Source organism: Electrona antarctica (genome assembly GCF_951216825.1).
Source record: "Electrona antarctica genome assembly, chromosome: 16".
In the NCBI taxonomy this organism is placed as follows: domain Eukaryota; kingdom Metazoa; phylum Chordata; class Actinopteri; order Myctophiformes; family Myctophidae; genus Electrona; species Electrona antarctica.
The window spans coordinates 44,594,057-44,613,429 of NC_136797.1; positions in this window are offsets into that span (position 1 = coordinate 44,594,057).

Consider the following 19,373-nt stretch of genomic DNA (forward strand, 5'->3'; position numbering starts at 1 on the left):
ACACGATTTGCCAATAGAGATAGCAGAGGATGGTTTCGATCCATCGACCTCTGGGTTATGGCCCTGCACGCTTCCGCTGCTCCACTCTGCTCTGAGTTGTTATGTGAGATGGAAATTGGACCTACAATCTCTATAGATTAGGTATGTATGCAGTGCAAATAGTTAGCCAAATGTACAGAATGTATAGTCAAGTAAAACCTCAGCGTAGACATCCATTACGAGCAAATTGATGTTACAGTGAATTCATCTCCAGAGATTAGTGACTTTCTTTCTTGCCCCCATCCCCCCTATTGGCCAAAATGTCTGGGAAGTCAGACTAGTTCCTTTCTGACTAGCTCTTGGGCATCTGCAGAAGACAAAGACATGTGAAACCAAGGTTTGCACATTTGTGGCAGTGGTGGGATTTGAACCCACGCCTCCAGAGAGACTGGAGCCTTAATCCAGCGCCTTAGACCACTCGGCCACACTACCTGCTGGTACTGTGTTTAGCTGATGCCTACTCTTTGCTCTTAACTCAAAGCAGGCAAAGCAGACAAGGCCACAAGTGAAGAAGATGTCAGAAAAGTGATTGGTGGTCCCAGAGTTAAACTCTGAAGGCATGGTAGGTCGTCTACAGCCTTGGCAGAGGATGGATTATGTCCACAGGCACAGAATATTTCTCCAGTGGCAACTCGGCAGTGGAGTGAGCTAGTGTTGAAGTTTCGGTACTGGAATTTGGCACCTAAAACCTCAACTGGCAGCGGTGGGATTCGAACCCACGCCTCCAGGGGAGACTGCGACCTGAACGCAGCGCCTTAGACCGCTCGGCCACGCTACCACAATCTGTGATAAAGTACTTTATAGTTAATAGCTTGTTGATGACTTTCAATACAAGCCATGTTTCCAACTTGTCCTACTTTTCTATCGTTTGTGAAGTGAATCGTAAATCATGACTTAAATAGCTTGTTCATGGTCTAGTACATGTGTATAAGGCATATTCATAAAGCAGTGTTGGCAGTGGTGGCTTTTGAGGCCACAACTCCATAAAGACATAAACTACATGTATTTGCCATCAATCGGGCCACATCATGAAATCGGCACGATAGCAGACTGATGTTGTGGTTTGTAAGTGCTGAAAACTAGAATACACGATTTGCCAATAGAGATAGCAGAGGATGGTTTCGATCCATCGACCTCTGGGTTATGGGCCCAGCACGCTTCCGCTGCGCCACTCTGCTCTGAGTTGTTATGTGAGATGGAAATTGGACCTACAATCTCTATAGATTAGGTATGTATGCAGTGCAAATAGTTAGCCAAATGTACAGAATGTTTAGTCAAGTAAAACCTCAGCGTAGACATCCAATACGAGCAAATTGATGTTACAGTGAATTCATCTCCAGAGATTAGTGACTTTCTTTCTTGCCCCCACCCCCCCTATTGGCCAAAATGTCTGGGAAGTGAGACTAGTTCCTTTCTGACTAGCTCTTGGGCATCTGCAGAAGACACATACATGTGAAACCAAGGTTTGCACATTTGTGGCAGTGGTGGGATTTGAACCCACGCCTCCAGAGAGACTGGAGCCTTAATCCAGCGCCTTAGACCACTCGGCCACACTACCTGCTAGTACTGTGTTTAGCTGATGCCTACTCTTTGCTCTTAACTCAAAGCAGGCAAAGCAGACAAGGCCACAAGTGAAGAAGATGTCAGGAAAAGTGATTGGTGGTCCCAGAGTTAAACTCTGAAGGCATCAGAAGGAATGGTAGGTCGTCTACAGCCTTGGCAGAGGATGGATTATGTCCACAGGCACAGAATATTTCTCCAGTGGCAACTCGGCAGTGGAGTGAGCTAGTGTTGAAGTTTCGGTACTGGAATTTGGCACCTAAAACCTCAACTGGCAGCGGTGGGATTCTAACCCACGCCTCCAGGGGAGACTGCGACCTGAACGCAGCGCCTTAGACCGCTCGGCCACGCTACCACAATCTGTGATAAAGTACTTAATAGTTAATAGCTTGTTGATGACTTTCAATACAAGCCATGTTTCCAACTCGTCCTACTTTTCTATCGTTTGTGAAGTGAATCGTAAATCATGACTTAAATAGCTTGTTCATGGTCTAGTACATGTGTATAAGGCATATTCATAAAGCAGTGTTGGCAGTGGTGTCTTTTGAGGCCACAACTCCATAAAGACATAAACTACATGTATTTGCCATCAATCGGGCCACATCATGAAATCGGCACGATAGCAGACTGATGTTGTGGTTTGTAAGTGCTGAAAACTAGAATACACGATTTGCCAATAGAGATAGCAGAGGATGGTTTCGATCCATCGACCTCTGGGTTATGGCCCCGCACGCTTCCGCTGCTCCACTCTGCTCTGAGTTGTTATGTGAGATGGAAATTGGACCTACAATCTCTATAGATTAGGTATGTATGCAGTGCAAATAGTTAGCCAAATGTACAGAATGTATAGTCAAGTAAAACCTCAGCGTAGACATCCATTACGAGCAAATTGATGTTACAGTTAATTCATCTCCAGAGATTAGTGACTTTCTTTCTTGCCCCCATCCCCCCTATTGGCCAAAATGTCTGGGAAGTCAGACTAGTTCCTTTCTGACTAGCTCTTGGGCATCTGCAGAAGACAAAGACATGTGAAACCAAGGTTTGCTTATTTGTGGCAGTGGTGGGATTTGAACCCACGCCTCCAGAGAGACTGGAGCCTTAATCCAGCGCCTTAGACCACTCGCCCACACTACCTGCTGGTACTGTGTTTAGCTGATGCCTACTCTTTGCTCTTAACTCAAAGCAGGCAAAGCAGACAAGGCCACAAGTGAAGAAGATGTCAGAAAAGTGATTGGTGGTCCCAGAGTTAAACTCTGAAGGCATCAGAAGGAATGGTAGGTCGTCTACAGCCTTGGCAGAGGATGGATTATGTCCACAGGCACAGAATATTTCTCCAGTGGCAACTCGGCAGTGGAGTGAGCTAGTGTTGAAGTTTCGGTACTGGAATTTGGCACCTAAAACCTCAACTGGCAGCGGTGGGATTCGAACCCACGCCTCCAGGGGAGACTGCGACCTGAACGCAGCGCCTTAGACCGCTCGGCCACGCTACCACAATCTGTGATAAAGTACTTAATAGTTAATAGCTTGTTGATGACTTTCAATACAAGCCATGTTTCCAACTCGTCCTACTTTTCTATCGTTTGTGAAGTGAATCGTAAATCATGACTTAAATAGCTTGTTCATGGTCTAGTACATGTGTATAAGGCATATTCATAAAGCAGTGTTGGCAGTGGTGGCTTTTGAGGCCACAACTCCATAAAGACATAAACTACATGTATTTGCCATCAATCGGGCCACATCATGAAATCGACACGATAGCAGACTGATGTTGTGGTTTGTAAGTGCTGAAAACTAGAATACACGATTTGCCAATAGAGATAGCAGAGGATGGTTTCGATCCATCGACCTCTGGGTTATGGGCCCAGCATGCTTCCGCTGCGCCACTCTGCTCTGAGTTGTTATGTGAGATGGAAATTGGACCTACAATCTCTATAGATTAGGTATGTATGCAGTGCAAATAGTTAGCCAAATGTACAGAATGTTTAGTCAAGTAAAACCTCAGCGTAGACATCCATTACGAGCAAATTGATGTTACAGTGAATTCATCTCCAGAGATTAGTGACTTTCTTTCTTGCCCCCACCCCCCCTATTGGCCAAAATGTCTGGGAAGTGAGACTAGTTCCTTTCTGACTAGCTCTTGGGCATCTGCAGAAGACACAGACATGTGAAACCAAGGTTTGCACATTTGTGGCAGTGGTGGGATTTGAACCCACGCCTCCAGAGAGACTGGAGCCTTAATCCAGCGCCTTAGACCACTCGGCCACACTACCTGCTAGTACTGTGTTTAGCTGATGCCTACTCTTTGCTCTTAACTCAAAGCAGGCAAAGCAGACAAGGCCACAAGTGAAGAAGATGTCAGGAAAAGTGATTGGTGGTCCCAGAGTTAAACTCTGAAGGCATCAGAAGGAATGGTAGGTCGTCTACAGCCTTGGCAGAGGATGGATTATGTCCACAGGCACAGAATATTTCTCCAGTGGCAACTCGGCAGTGGAGTGAGCTAGTGTTGAAGTTTCGGTACTGGAATTTGGCACCTAAAACCTCAACTGGCAGCGGTGGGATTCGAACTCACGCCTCCAGGGGAGACTGCGACCTGAACACAGCGCCTTAGACCGCTCGGCCACGCTACCACAATCTGTGATAAAGTACTTAATAGTTAATAGCTTGTTGATGACTTTCAATACAAGCCATGTTTCCAACTCGTCCTACTTTTCTATCGTTTGTGAAGTGAATCGTAAATCATGACTTAAATAGCTTGTTCATGGTCTAGTACATGTGTATAAGGCATATTCATAAAGCAGTGTTGGCAGTGGTGGCTTTTGAGGCCACAACTCCATAAAGACATAAACTACATGTATTTGCCATCAATCGGGCCACATCATGAAATCGGCACGATAGCAGACTGATGTTGTGGTTTGTAAGTGCTGAAAACTAGAATACACGATTTGCCAATAGAGATAGCAGAGGATGGTTTCGATCCATCGACCTCTGGGTTATGGCCCCGCACGCTTCCGCTGCTCCACTCTGCTCTGAGTTGTTATGTGAGATGGAAATTGGACCTACAATCTCTATAGATTAGGTATGTATGCAGTGCAAATAGTTAGCCAAATGTACAGAATGTATAGTCAAGTAAAACCTCAGCGTAGACATCCATTACGAGCAAATTGATGTTACAGTGAATTCATCTCCAGAGATTAGTGACTTTCTTTCTTGCCCCCATCCCCCCTATTGGCCAAAATGTCTGGGAAGTCAGACTAGTTCCTTTCTGACTAGCTCTTGGGCATCTGCAGAAGACAAAGACATGTGAAACCAAGGTTTGCACATTTGTGGCAGTGGTGGGATTTGAACCCACGCCTCCAGAGAGACTGGAGCCTTAATCCAGCGCTTTAGACCACTCGGCCACACTACCTGCTAGTACTGTGTTTAGCTGATGCCTACTCTTTGCTCTTAACTCAAAGCAGGCAAAGCAGACAAGGCCACAAGTGAAGAAGATGTCAGAAAAGTGATTGGTGGTCCCAGAGTTAAACTCTGAAGGCCTCAGAAGGAATGGTAGGTCGTCTACAGCCTTGGCAGAGGATGGATTATGTCCACAGGCACAGAATATTTCTCCAGTGGCAACTCGGCAGTGGAGTGAGCTAGTGTTGAAGTTTCGGTACTGGAATTTGGCACCTAAAACCTCAACTGGCAGTGGTGGGATTCGAACCCACGCCTCCAGGGGAGACTGCGACCTGAACGCAGCGCCTTAGACCGCTCGGCCACGCTACCACAATCTGTGATAAAGTACTTAATAGTTTATAGCTTGTTGATGACTTTCAATACAAGCCATGTTTCCAACTCGTCCTACTTTTCTATCGTTTGTGAAGTGAATCGTAAATCATGACTTAAATAGCTTGTTCATGGTCTAGTACATGTGTATAAGGCATATTCATAAAGCAGTGTTGGCAGTGGTGTCTTTTGAGGCCACAACTCCATAAAGACATAAACTACATGTATTTGCCATCAATCGGGCCACATCATGAAATCGGCACGATAGCAGACTGATGTTGTGGTTTGTAAGTGCTGAAAACTAGAATACACGATTTGCCAATAGAGATAGCAGAGGATGTTTCGATCCATCGACCTCTGGGTTATGGCCCTGCACGCTTCCGCTGCTCCACTCTGCTCTGAGTTGTTATGTGAGATGGAAATTGGACCTACAATCTCTATAGATTAGGTATGTATGCAGTGCAAATAGTTAGCCAAATGTACAGAATGTATAGTCAAGTAAAACCTCAGCGTAGACATCCATTACGAGCAAATTGATGTTACAGTGAATTCATCTCCAGAGATTAGTGACTTTCTTTCTTGCCCCCATCCCCCCTATTGGCCAAAATGTCTGGGAAGTCAGACTAGTTCCTTTCTGACTAGCTCTTGGGCATCTGCAGAAGACAAAGACATGTGAAACCAAGGTTTGCACATTTGTGGCAGTGGTGGGATTTGAACCCACGCCTCCAGAGAGACTGGAGCCTTAATCCAGCGCCTTAGACCACTCGGCCACACTACCTGCTGGTACTGTGTTTAGCTGATGCCTACTCTTTGCTCTTAACTCAAAGCAGGCAAAGCAGACAAGGCCACAAGTGAAGAAGATGTCAGAAAAGTGATTGGTGGTCCCAGAGTTAAACTCTGAAGGCATGGTAGGTCGTCTACAGCCTTGGCAGAGGATGGATTATGTCCACAGGCACAGAATATTTCTCCAGTGGCAACTCGGCAGTGGAGTGAGCTAGTGTTGAAGTTTCGGTACTGGAATTTGGCACCTAAAACCTCAACTGGCAGCGGTGGGATTCGAACCCACGCCTCCAGGGGAGACTGCGACCTGAACGCAGCGCCTTAGACCGCTCGGCCACGCTACCACAATCTGTGATAAAGTACTTTATAGTTAATAGCTTGTTGATGACTTTCAATACAAGCCATGTTTCCAACTTGTCCTACTTTTCTATCGTTTGTGAAGTGAATCGTAAATCATGACTTAAATAGCTTGTTCATGGTCTAGTACATGTGTATAAGGCATATTCATAAAGCAGTGTTGGCAGTGGTGGCTTTTGAGGCCACAACTCCATAAAGACATAAACTACATGTATTTGCCATCAATCGGGCCACATCATGAAATCGGCACGATAGCAGACTGATGTTGTGGTTTGTAAGTGCTGAAAACTAGAATACACGATTTGCCAATAGAGATAGCAGAGGATGGTTTCGATCCATCGACCTCTGGGTTATGGGCCCAGCACGCTTCCGCTGCGCCACTCTGCTCTGAGTTGTTATGTGAGATGGAAATTGGACCTACAATCTCTATAGATTAGGTATGTATGCAGTGCAAATAGTTAGCCAAATGTACAGAATGTTTAGTCAAGTAAAACCTCAGCGTAGACATCCAATACGAGCAAATTGATGTTACAGTGAATTCATCTCCAGAGATTAGTGACTTTCTTTCTTGCCCCCACCCCCCCTATTGGCCAAAATGTCTGGGAAGTGAGACTAGTTCCTTTCTGACTAGCTCTTGGGCATCTGCAGAAGACACATACATGTGAAACCAAGGTTTGCACATTTGTGGCAGTGGTGGGATTTGAACCCACGCCTCCAGAGAGACTGGAGCCTTAATCCAGCGCCTTAGACCACTCGGCCACACTACCTGCTAGTACTGTGTTTAGCTGATGCCTACTCTTTGCTCTTAACTCAAAGCAGGCAAAGCAGACAAGGCCACAAGTGAAGAAGATGTCAGGAAAAGTGATTGGTGGTCCCAGAGTTAAACTCTGAAGGCATCAGAAGGAATGGTAGGTCGTCTACAGCCTTGGCAGAGGATGGATTATGTCCACAGGCACAGAATATTTCTCCAGTGGCAACTCGGCAGTGGAGTGAGCTAGTGTTGAAGTTTCGGTACTGGAATTTGGCACCTAAAACCTCAACTGGCAGCGGTGGGATTCTAACCCACGCCTCCAGGGGAGACTGCGACCTGAACGCAGCGCCTTAGACCGCTCGGCCACGCTACCACAATCTGTGATAAAGTACTTAATAGTTAATAGCTTGTTGATGACTTTCAATACAAGCCATGTTTCCAACTCGTCCTACTTTTCTATCGTTTGTGAAGTGAATCGTAAATCATGACTTAAATAGCTTGTTCATGGTCTAGTACATGTGTATAAGGCATATTCATAAAGCAGTGTTGGCAGTGGTGTCTTTTGAGGCCACAACTCCATAAAGACATAAACTACATGTATTTGCCATCAATCGGGCCACATCATGAAATCGGCACGATAGCAGACTGATGTTGTGGTTTGTAAGTGCTGAAAACTAGAATACACGATTTGCCAATAGAGATAGCAGAGGATGGTTTCGATCCATCGACCTCTGGGTTATGGCCCCGCACGCTTCCGCTGCTCCACTCTGCTCTGAGTTGTTATGTGAGATGGAAATTGGACCTACAATCTCTATAGATTAGGTATGTATGCAGTGCAAATAGTTAGCCAAATGTACAGAATGTATAGTCAAGTAAAACCTCAGCGTAGACATCCATTACGAGCAAATTGATGTTACAGTTAATTCATCTCCAGAGATTAGTGACTTTCTTTCTTGCCCCCATCCCCCCTATTGGCCAAAATGTCTGGGAAGTCAGACTAGTTCCTTTCTGACTAGCTCTTGGGCATCTGCAGAAGACAAAGACATGTGAAACCAAGGTTTGCTTATTTGTGGCAGTGGTGGGATTTGAACCCACGCCTCCAGAGAGACTGGAGCCTTAATCCAGCGCCTTAGACCACTCGCCCACACTACCTGCTGGTACTGTGTTTAGCTGATGCCTACTCTTTGCTCTTAACTCAAAGCAGGCAAAGCAGACAAGGCCACAAGTGAAGAAGATGTCAGAAAAGTGATTGGTGGTCCCAGAGTTAAACTCTGAAGGCATCAGAAGGAATGGTAGGTCGTCTACAGCCTTGGCAGAGGATGGATTATGTCCACAGGCACAGAATATTTCTCCAGTGGCAACTCGGCAGTGGAGTGAGCTAGTGTTGAAGTTTCGGTACTGGAATTTGGCACCTAAAACCTCAACTGGCAGCGGTGGGATTCGAACCCACGCCTCCAGGGGAGACTGCGACCTGAACGCAGCGCCTTAGACCGCTCGGCCACGCTACCACAATCTGTGATAAAGTACTTAATAGTTAATAGCTTGTTGATGACTTTCAATACAAGCCATGTTTCCAACTCGTCCTACTTTTCTATCGTTTGTGAAGTGAATCGTAAATCATGACTTAAATAGCTTGTTCATGGTCTAGTACATGTGTATAAGGCATATTCATAAAGCAGTGTTGGCAGTGGTGGCTTTTGAGGCCACAACTCCATAAAGACATAAACTACATGTATTTGCCATCAATCGGGCCACATCATGAAATCGACACGATAGCAGACTGATGTTGTGGTTTGTAAGTGCTGAAAACTAGAATACACGATTTGCCAATAGAGATAGCAGAGGATGGTTTCGATCCATCGACCTCTGGGTTATGGGCCCAGCACGCTTCCGCTGCGCCACTCTGCTCTGAGTTGTTATGTGAGATGGAAATTGGACCTACAATCTCTATAGATTAGGTATGTATGCAGTGCAAATAGTTAGCCAAATGTACAGAATGTTTAGTCAAGTAAAACCTCAGCGTAGACATCCATTACGAGCAAATTGATGTTACAGTGAATTCATCTCCAGAGATTAGTGACTTTCTTTCTTGCCCCCACCCCCCCTATTGGCCAAAATGTCTGGGAAGTGAGACTAGTTCCTTTCTGACTAGCTCTTGGGCATCTGCAGAAGACACAGACATGTGAAACCAAGGTTTGCACATTTGTGGCAGTGGTGGGATTTGAACCCACGCCTCCAGAGAGACTGGAGCCTTAATCCAGCGCCTTAGACCACTCGGCCACACTACCTGCTAGTACTGTGTTTAGCTGATGCCTACTCTTTGCTCTTAACTCAAAGCAGGCAAAGCAGACAAGGCCACAAGTGAAGAAGATGTCAGGAAAAGTGATTGGTGGTCCCAGAGTTAAACTCTGAAGGCATCAGAAGGAATGGTAGGTCGTCTACAGCCTTGGCAGAGGATGGATTATGTCCACAGGCACAGAATATTTCTCCAGTGGCAACTCGGCAGTGGAGTGAGCTAGTGTTGAAGTTTCGGTACTGGAATTTGGCACCTAAAACCTCAACTGGCAGCGGTGGGATTCGAACTCACGCCTCCAGGGGAGACTGCGACCTGAACACAGCGCCTTAGACCGCTCGGCCACGCTACCACAATCTGTGATAAAGTACTTAATAGTTAATAGCTTGTTGATGACTTTCAATACAAGCCATGTTTCCAACTCGTCCTACTTTTCTATCGTTTGTGAAGTGAATCGTAAATCATGACTTAAATAGCTTGTTCATGGTCTAGTACATGTGTATAAGGCATATTCATAAAGCAGTGTTGGCAGTGGTGGCTTTTGAGGCCACAACTCCATAAAGACATAAACTACATGTATTTGCCATCAATCGGGCCACATCATGAAATCGGCACGATAGCAGACTGATGTTGTGGTTTGTAAGTGCTGAAAACTAGAATACACGATTTGCCAATAGAGATAGCAGAGGATGGTTTCGATCCATCGACCTCTGGGTTATGGCCCCGCACGCTTCCGCTGCTCCACTCTGCTCTGAGTTGTTATGTGAGATGGAAATTGGACCTACAATCTCTATAGATTAGGTATGTATGCAGTGCAAATAGTTAGCCAAATGTACAGAATGTATAGTCAAGTAAAACCTCAGCGTAGACATCCATTACGAGCAAATTGATGTTACAGTGAATTCATCTCCAGAGATTAGTGACTTTCTTTCTTGCCCCCACCCCCCCTATTGGCCAAAATGTCTGGGAAGTGAGACTAGTTCCTTTCTGACTAGCACTTGGGCATCTGCAGAAGACACAGACATGTGAAACCAAGGTTTGCACATTTGTGGCAGTGGTGAGATTTGAACCCACGCCTCCAGAGAGACTGGAGCCTTAATCCAGCGCCTTAGACCACTCGGCCACACTACCTGCTAGTACTGTGTTTAGCTGATGCCTACTCTTTGCTCTTAACTCAAAGCAGGCAAAGCAGACAAGGCCACAAGTGAAGAAGATGTCAGAAAAGTGATTGGTGGTCCCAGAGTTAAACTCTGAAGGCCTCAGAAGGAATGGTAGGTCGTCTACAGCCTTGGCAGAGGATGGATTATGTCCACAGGCACAGAATATTTCTCCACTGGCAACTCGGCAGTGGAGTGAGCTAGTGTTGAAGTTTCGGTACTGGAATTTGGCACCTAAAACCTCAACTGGCAGTGGTGGGATTCGAACCCACGCCTCCAGGGGAGACTGCGACCTGAACGCAGCGCCTTAGACCGCTCGGCCACGCTACCACAATCTGTGATAAAGTACTTAATAGTTTATAGCTTGTTGATGACTTTCAATACAAGCCATGTTTCCAACTCGTCCTACTTTTCTATCGTTTGTGAAGTGAATCGTAAATCATGACTTAAATAGCTTGTTCATGGTCTAGTACATGTGTATAAGGCATATTCATAAAGCAGTGTTGGCAGTGGTGGCTTTTGAGGCCACAACTCCATAAAGACATAAACTACATGTATTTGCCATCAATCGGGCCACATCATTAAATCGGCACGATAGCAGACTGATGTTGTGGTTTGTAAGTGCTGAAAAATAGAATACACGATTTGCCAATAGAGATAGCAGAGGATGGTTTCGATCCATCGACCTCTGGGTTATGGGCCCAGCACGCTTCCGCTGCGCCACTCTGCTCTGAGTTGTTATGTGAGATGGAAATTGGACCTACAATCTCTATAGATTAGGTATGTATGCAGTGCAAATAGTTAGCCAAATGTACAGTCAAGTAAAACCTCAGCGTAGACATCCATTACGAGCAAATTGATGTTACAGTGAATTCATCTCCAGAGATTAGTGACTTTCTTTCTTGCCCCCACCCCCCCTATTGGCCAAAATGTCTGGGAAGTGAGACTAGTTCCTTTCTGACTAGCACTTGGGCATCTGCAGAAGACACAGACATGTGAAACCAAGGTTTGCACATTTGTGGCAGTGGTGAGATTTGAACCCACGCCTCCAGAGAGACTGGAGCCTTAATCCAGCGCCTTAGACCACTCGGCCACACTACCTGCTAGTACTGTGTTTAGCTGATGCCTACTCTTTGCTCTTAACTCAAAGCAGGCAAAGCAGACAAGGCCACAAGTGAAGAAGATGTCAGGAAAAGTGATTGGTGGTCCCAGAGTTAAACTCTGAAGGCATCAGAAGGAATGGTAGGTCGTCTACAGCCTTGGCAGAGGATGGATTATGTCCACAGGCACAGAATATTTCTCCAGTGGCAACTCGGCAGTGGAGTGAGCTAGTGTTGAAGTTTCGGTACTGGAATTTGGCACCTAAAACATCAACTGGCAGCGGTGGGATTCGAACCCACGCCTCCAGGGGAGACTGCGACCTGAACGCAGCGCCTTAGACCGCTCGGCCACGCTACCACAATCTGTGATAAAGTACTTAATAGTTAATAGCTTGTTGATGACTTTCAATACGAGCCATGTTTCCAACTCGTCCTACATTTCTATCGTTTGTGAAGTGAATCGTAAATCATGACTTAAATAGCTTGTTCATGGTCTAGTACATGTGTATAAGGCATATTCATAAAGCAGTGTTGGCAGTGGTGTCTTTTGAGGCCACAACTCCATAAAGACATAAACTACATGTATTTGCCATCAATCGGGCCACATCATGAAATCGGCACGATAGCAGACTGATGTTGTGGTTTGTAAGTGCTGAAAACTAGAATACACGATTTGCCAATAGAGATAGCAGAGGATGGTTTCGATCCATCGACCTCTGGGTTATGGCCCCGCACGCTTCCGCTGCTCCACTCTGCTCTGAGTTGTTATGTGAGATGGAAATTGGACCTACAATCTCTATAGATTAGGTATGTATGCAGTGCAAATAGTTAGCCAAATGTACAGAATGTATAGTCAAGTAAAACCTCAGCGTAGACATCCATTACGAGCAAATTAGCTCTTCGCTAAGTCCCACCCAAGCCCGTTGTTGGCCAATACCACGTTAGCGACGGTTACTAAGGTAGAAAACTGGTCACGCTATCTCACTGGCGTTCATCGGTGCAATGGATCAGTTGTATTCCTCCATGTCAGTGAAAGACATCCCGAAGGAAATAATCTCCAACTTCTGGAGTAGTAGTGGTAAGGAGATATCGGAGAGAACAAGGCAAAAGGGGCTACAATATGCCTTTGAAAAGTACATTCATGAAATAGTGTGTCGCCGGAGTAATGCCAATGAACATGACATTAAAATCGAGGCGAAAGCTCACCGCTCACAATGTAAAAGTCAGCCGCCCCATGTCTTGTCCATTGATGTTCAGGACAAAAATATAAAGGGACAACAATGTTCTTGCATTGCAGGGTAAGTCAATATAGTGTCCTTGTTGTATTTTAAGGTATGGTTCAGTCATGACTTCCTATAGTTTTCGCTATGCAATGTGTTTTGCCCCCTTGCTAAATCATCCTGTTTTCCATTTGTTTATAGCGCACCGGGATATTGTTCCCACATCGTGGGCTTAATAAATACGCTCGATGTCATGATAGCGCAAGTGGAAAGCCCAATAAGAGCGTGCACTAGTTTGCAACAACAATGGCACAAACCCAGGGGAGGCAAAATAAATCCCGTGCCTATATCATCTGTGGTGGTCGCCAAAGCCAAAACGAACCGCAAACGAAGACCTGTCGACTGTCACTACACTGGGAAAAGGTAAATTCAAGATTCACGGGTACATGAGTATTTATACATTATTTACATACCAGGCTAAGTTAACAGCATCTTTCTGAGGTCCACACAGCTACAGCAAATCTATTTATTGACATATTTATTGACAACCATGTGGTATGACATATATCATATGGGATCATTCTGAATGAATGATTCATAGTAGTACACTCTGTTTTGCTAGTGCAAGGAGCAACACAGTAACAGATGAGGACTTGATGTTGCTGCAGCGGCAGACAGGAGCACCCATCAGCTATTTGGCCAACAGACCCCCTGTCGATGTAGCTGTAGGAGGAAGCAGCTACCCCCTTGGAAGTGGTTTGAGCCATCAGGTAAATGAAAAGCACTTGGCTGAACAGAGTATGTTTGTAATCCAAATGTCATTCTACATAGAACATTAACACAACATAAACACAAGATTGTACCAACCATCTTTTATTCAAACCCAGGGGTCATCACCATGTTGGCTTGTGTTGGACATTTGTGGACAAAAATAATACCAGAAACACAAATAGATAACCCTGAATGACCAAACAGGTCTGTAACACACTCAAAGTTAAGGGCTCTTTGCAAACAAAATATTTGAGAACCACTAGTACTGGATCAGGAGCTGGATCACTCAACTTTGATGATGTGTGGTTGGAAGTTTGACAGCATACTAACCACATACCAGATTTGATTGATGTTACTAAGACGGGTGTTTCGTATCTTATCAGAAATTATCTTAAACTTTTTAATTTTGCCAATGGCTCTTTCTACGTGAACTCTGTGCTTAGCTATTTTTTTTGTTATCTCAACATCTGCATGTGGCATCTGACGGTTGGACCTAGAAAAGGGTGGAATGTTAAGTTTCAGGCCAATGTCTTCCACTTCTTTCTCAATAAGACCTTGTCTGCCATTAATCCATCACCTACATTAAGGTAGCCACACTTAATCAAACCCTGCAGTTGCTCTATTATACCACAACGATTAAAGATTTCTTTGTCTGAGATGGATCCAGTGAAGAGGGCAGACGCATATATAACAGCACCTCGTGGGTCACAGGCAACAAGAGATTTGAGTGTGTTGGCAGACTTGTACGTTGAATAGGTCATACTCTGCAAGACCAATGAAGTTGGCTTCTCTATCTTTAGTTCCGTGCAGTCCAGTATTGCAAATGTGTTTGGGAAGTCCTGTTTATATTTGGCGGGCATGTTCTGTGAAATGATTTCTCTGTGGGGCCAAATGGCCAGTTGGCCAAGTCGGTCATACATGTAGTCTACCCAGCTGTTGAATAGTGTGCTGACACTCTGTAGAGGAATGTGAAATGTATTGGCTAAATCTTTGTGATTAAAATTGTGTCTTAACTTCATTAGTGTTAGTAACAACTGACTACGCAATGGCATTAGTAGGATGTTCTGGTCTGGTTTTGTGAATGCAAGAGGACTGGGTGTGTGTGGGGCATGTGGATTATTAGGTACTTTGAAAAATGTACACAAGTCGTTGAACTGATGGTATGTGAAGCCTGTGTTGTATCGGAAATAGTCTGGAACAGTACTTTCATGTAAAGCCTCTGGATTGAATGAGTATTTGGCTTTTCTAAGTTGCTCTTTAAGCTGCTGGAGTTCGCCATCCTTTGCATCCAGTGCCTTTTTCAGCATCGAAATCTCCTGTTGTTGTTGTGCTAATGTGTCCTTTAAAGTTTCCAGCTCCTCTCCATGGTTGCATGTAGGATGTGCCTCTGTAAATGGTACAAATGACAAAAAAGAAAAATTAATGCGTTTCATTTGTCTTCCTTATCACAGCTTCCTCTCATCTGCACAGCTGAAGATGCTGCAAACCAGCCTGACGATTTCCCTGACTTCCCTTTAACATCACAACCAACAGATGTCTGTACAGTGCTGAATGAGAAAAATTTGAATTGTTACAGGAACATGACCATTACACTGTCCGAATCAATAACCCTAGAACGTGAAACCAGACAACAGAACACTTCAGATCTTTGGCACCTTGCACGATCTCCCCGACTGACATCAAGCTATTTTTATAGAATATGCTCAAGGAGAGCCAACCATGACAGTCTAGCTGATAGTCTCAAGACTCCACTCCAAAGACAGACCACGGCTATGAAACGAGGGATAGCCCTGGAGTCCACTGCCGCAACGCAGTACTCCGAGCTCACTGAAAATGTAGTTTTGCCATGTGGCTTCGTGGTAAACCCTCATGCTCCACACCTTGGCACTTCACCGGACAGGAAAGTCATAGAGAGGGATGGTGAGAACGGAAGCTATGGACTTTTAGAGGTAAAGTGCCCAACAAAAGACACCATCCATGACTGTGGTTATCTAAAGAGGCAGCCAGATGGTAGCTATAAGTTGAAGGAGAGTCACGCTTATTTTTATCAAATAATGGGGCAGCTGGGACTCACTGGCATGCCATGGTGTGACTTTTATGTCATGTGTAAGAATGACCATCACTTACAACGGATACATTTTGATACAGTTAAGTGGGGTGCCATGAAAAATAAATTAGATTTGTTTTTCTTTGATTATTTTGTCAATACCTGCCACCAGAATTAAATCAGAGCTAGATAAATACATTTATTTTATTTAAGTGCTGTACCTTCAGTGGGGTTTGAAGTACAGGCTTGTGGTGGTGCATCATCCTGTGACTGTGTGCCACTGTGTTGTGGTGGTGATGCTTCAGTGGGGTTTGAGGCAGAGGCACTTTGGCTCCGTCCTCCACAGCTCCTCCTGTCAATGTGACAATATTTAAGTTATCATTATGTCAATGTGACAATATTTAAGTTAAACAAGATATATTGTTTGTCAGATGTTTTCTGTTCAGTTTCCAGCTACCAAAAAACGAACTATTGTTTTATTCATAAAGCTTTCTAACTGATGTGGATGGCATAGTTGACAAACAACAACAACAACAACAACAACAGAGGTGAATCATGAATGAGTGCTTTGCTTTGTGTGGACGTTGACGTGTTGTTGTGACTGTGATCTATAATGATACAACACATTGATGTCCTCTCAAAGTGTAATCAAACAAAATCAAAGTTTGTTTATCAATAGCCCCTCTCGGGACCCCCTCGGTTGAGCTGTTTTCATCGCTCACCCATAGGTGAGCGATGAAAAGAGCTCAACCGAGGGGTCCCAAGAGGGGCTAGTTTATCAACTACTATGCATATAGCCAACCTTTTTCTTTTGGATGGAGGTTTTCTGCAGCCTCCCAGATGTCCCCGTCTTTGATCAGACACACTGATAGTAGTAGCAGCTACTGGATTTGGAAACTCTTCCGTTGGCCGTCCATGCACAAAATGCTAAGATGGGGGCCACCATGAAGTGTTAGAAGTTAGAACGTGTCTTTAGCAACCTACTATTAGCCTGGCGCGGCCAGACTCATAGCGAGGGTTCACTGGGAAGAATCTTCAGTGAATCCCCGCTATGAGGCTGGCTAACCTATTATAGCCCTTTCCGGGACCATTGTTTACTGTAATGTAGCGAATGTCTAACGAATGTGTGTGTCTAACAAGTTAAGCTCTTACCTTGGAACAAACATAGTAGTCCCCCGTTATCTTCGATGGATTCAGCTGTTTGTGAGGTCTTCCACACTGTTTAATCCATATTCTGCATCTCTCCAGTTTTGTTTTTGGTTTCGGAAACGGGAAAAATACAACGCCACCCTGCAAACGTTCTGGATACCGTGTATCTGAGTTGCAAGTTCCATATGCACACCGCTTAACCATTTTGACCAGCATTGCAAGCGTGACCAGTTTCCTACCTTAGTAACCGTCGCTAACGTGGTATTGGCCAACAACGGGCGTGGGTGGGACTTAGCGAAGAGTGAATTGATGTTACAGTGAATTCATCTCCAGAGATTAGTGACTTTCTTTCTTGCCCCCATCCCCCCTATTGGCCAAAATGTCTGGGAAGTCAGACTAGTTCCTTTCTGACTAGCTCTTGGGCATCTGCAGAAGACAAAGACATGTGAAACCAAGGTTTGCACATTTGTGGCAGTGGTGGGATTTGAACCCACGCCTCCAGAGAGACTGGAGCCTTAATCCAGCGCCTTAGACCACTCGGCCACACTACCTGCTGGTACTGTGTTTAGCTGATGCCTACTCTTTGCTCTTAACTCAAAGCAGGCAAAGCAGACAAGGCCACATGTGAAGAAGATGTCAGAAAAGTGATTGGTGGTCCCAGAGTTAAACTCTGAAGGCATGGTAGGTCGTCTACAGCCTTGGCAGAGGATGGATTATGTCCACAGGCACAGAATATTTCTCCAGTGGCAACTCGGCAGTGGAGTGAGCTAGTGTTGAAGTTTCGGTACTGGAATTTGGCACCTAAAACCTCAACTGGCAGCGGTGGGATTCGAACCCACGCCTCCAGGGGAGACTGCGACCTGAACGCAGCGCCTTAGACCGCTCGGCCACGCTACCACAATCTGTGATAAAGTACTTAATAGTTAATAGCTTGTTGATGACTTTCAATACAAGCCATGTTTCCAACTTGTCCTACTTTTCTATCGTTTGTGAAGTGAATCGTAAATCATGACTTAAATAGCTTGTTCATGGTCTAGTACATGTGTATAAGGCATATTCATAAAGCAGTGTTGGCAGTGGTGGCTTTTGAGGCCACAACTCCATAAAGACATAAACTACATGTATTTGCCATCAATCGGGCCACATCATGAAATCGGCACGATAGCAGACTGATGTTGTGGTTTGTAAGTGCTGAAAACTAGAATACACGATTTGCCAATAGAGATAGCAGAGGATGGTTTCGATCCATCGACCTCTGGGTTATGGGCCCAGCACGCTTCCGCTGCTCTGCTCTGAGTTGTTATGTGAGATGGAAATTGGACCTACAATCTCTATAGATTAGGTATGTATGCAGTGCAAATAGTTAGCCAAATGTACAGAATGTTTAGTCAAGTAAAACCTCAGCGTAGACATCCATTACGAGCAAATTGATGTTACAGTGAATTCATCTCCAGAGATTAGTGACTTTCTTTCTTGCCCCCACCCCCCCTATTGGCCAAAATGTCTGGGAAATGAGACTAGTTCCTTTCTGACTAGCTCTTGGGCATCTGCAGAAGACACGTGAAACCAAGGTTTGCACATTTGTGGCAGTGGTGGGATTTGAACCCACGCCTCCAGAGAGACTGGAGCCTTAATCCAGCGCCTTAGACCACTCGGCCACACTACCTGCTAGTACTGTGTTTAGCTGATGCCTACTCTTTGCTCTTAACTCAAAGCAGGCAAAGCAGACAAGGCCACAAGTGAAGAAGATGTCAGGAAAAGTGATTGGTGGTCCCAGAGTTAAACTCTGAAGGCATCAGAAGGAATGGTAGGTCGTCTACAGCCTTGGCAGAGGATGGATTATGTCCACAGGCACAGAATATTTCTCCAGTGGCAACTCGGCAGTGGAGTGAGCTAGTGTTGAAGTTTCGGTACTGGAATTTGGCACCTAAAACCTCAACTGGCAGCGGTGGGATTCGAACCCACGCCTCCAGGGGAGACTGCGACCTGAACGCAGCGCCTTAGACCGCTCGGCCACGCTACCACAATCTGTGATAAAGTACTTAATAGTTAATAGCTTGTTGATGACTTTCAATACAAGCCATGTTTCCAACTCGTCCTACTTTTCTATCGTTTGTGAAGTGAATCGTAAATCATGACTTAAATAGCTTGTTCATGGTCTAGTACATGTGTATAAGGCATATTCATAAAGCAGTGTTGGCAGTGGTGGCTTTTGAGGCCACAACTCCATAAAGACATAAACTACATGTATTTGCCATCAATCGGGCCACATCATGAAATCGGCACGATAGCAGACTGATGTTGTGGTTTGTAAGTGCTGAAAACTAGAATACACGATTTGCCAATAGAGATAGCAGAGGATGGTTTCGATCCATCGACCTCTGGGT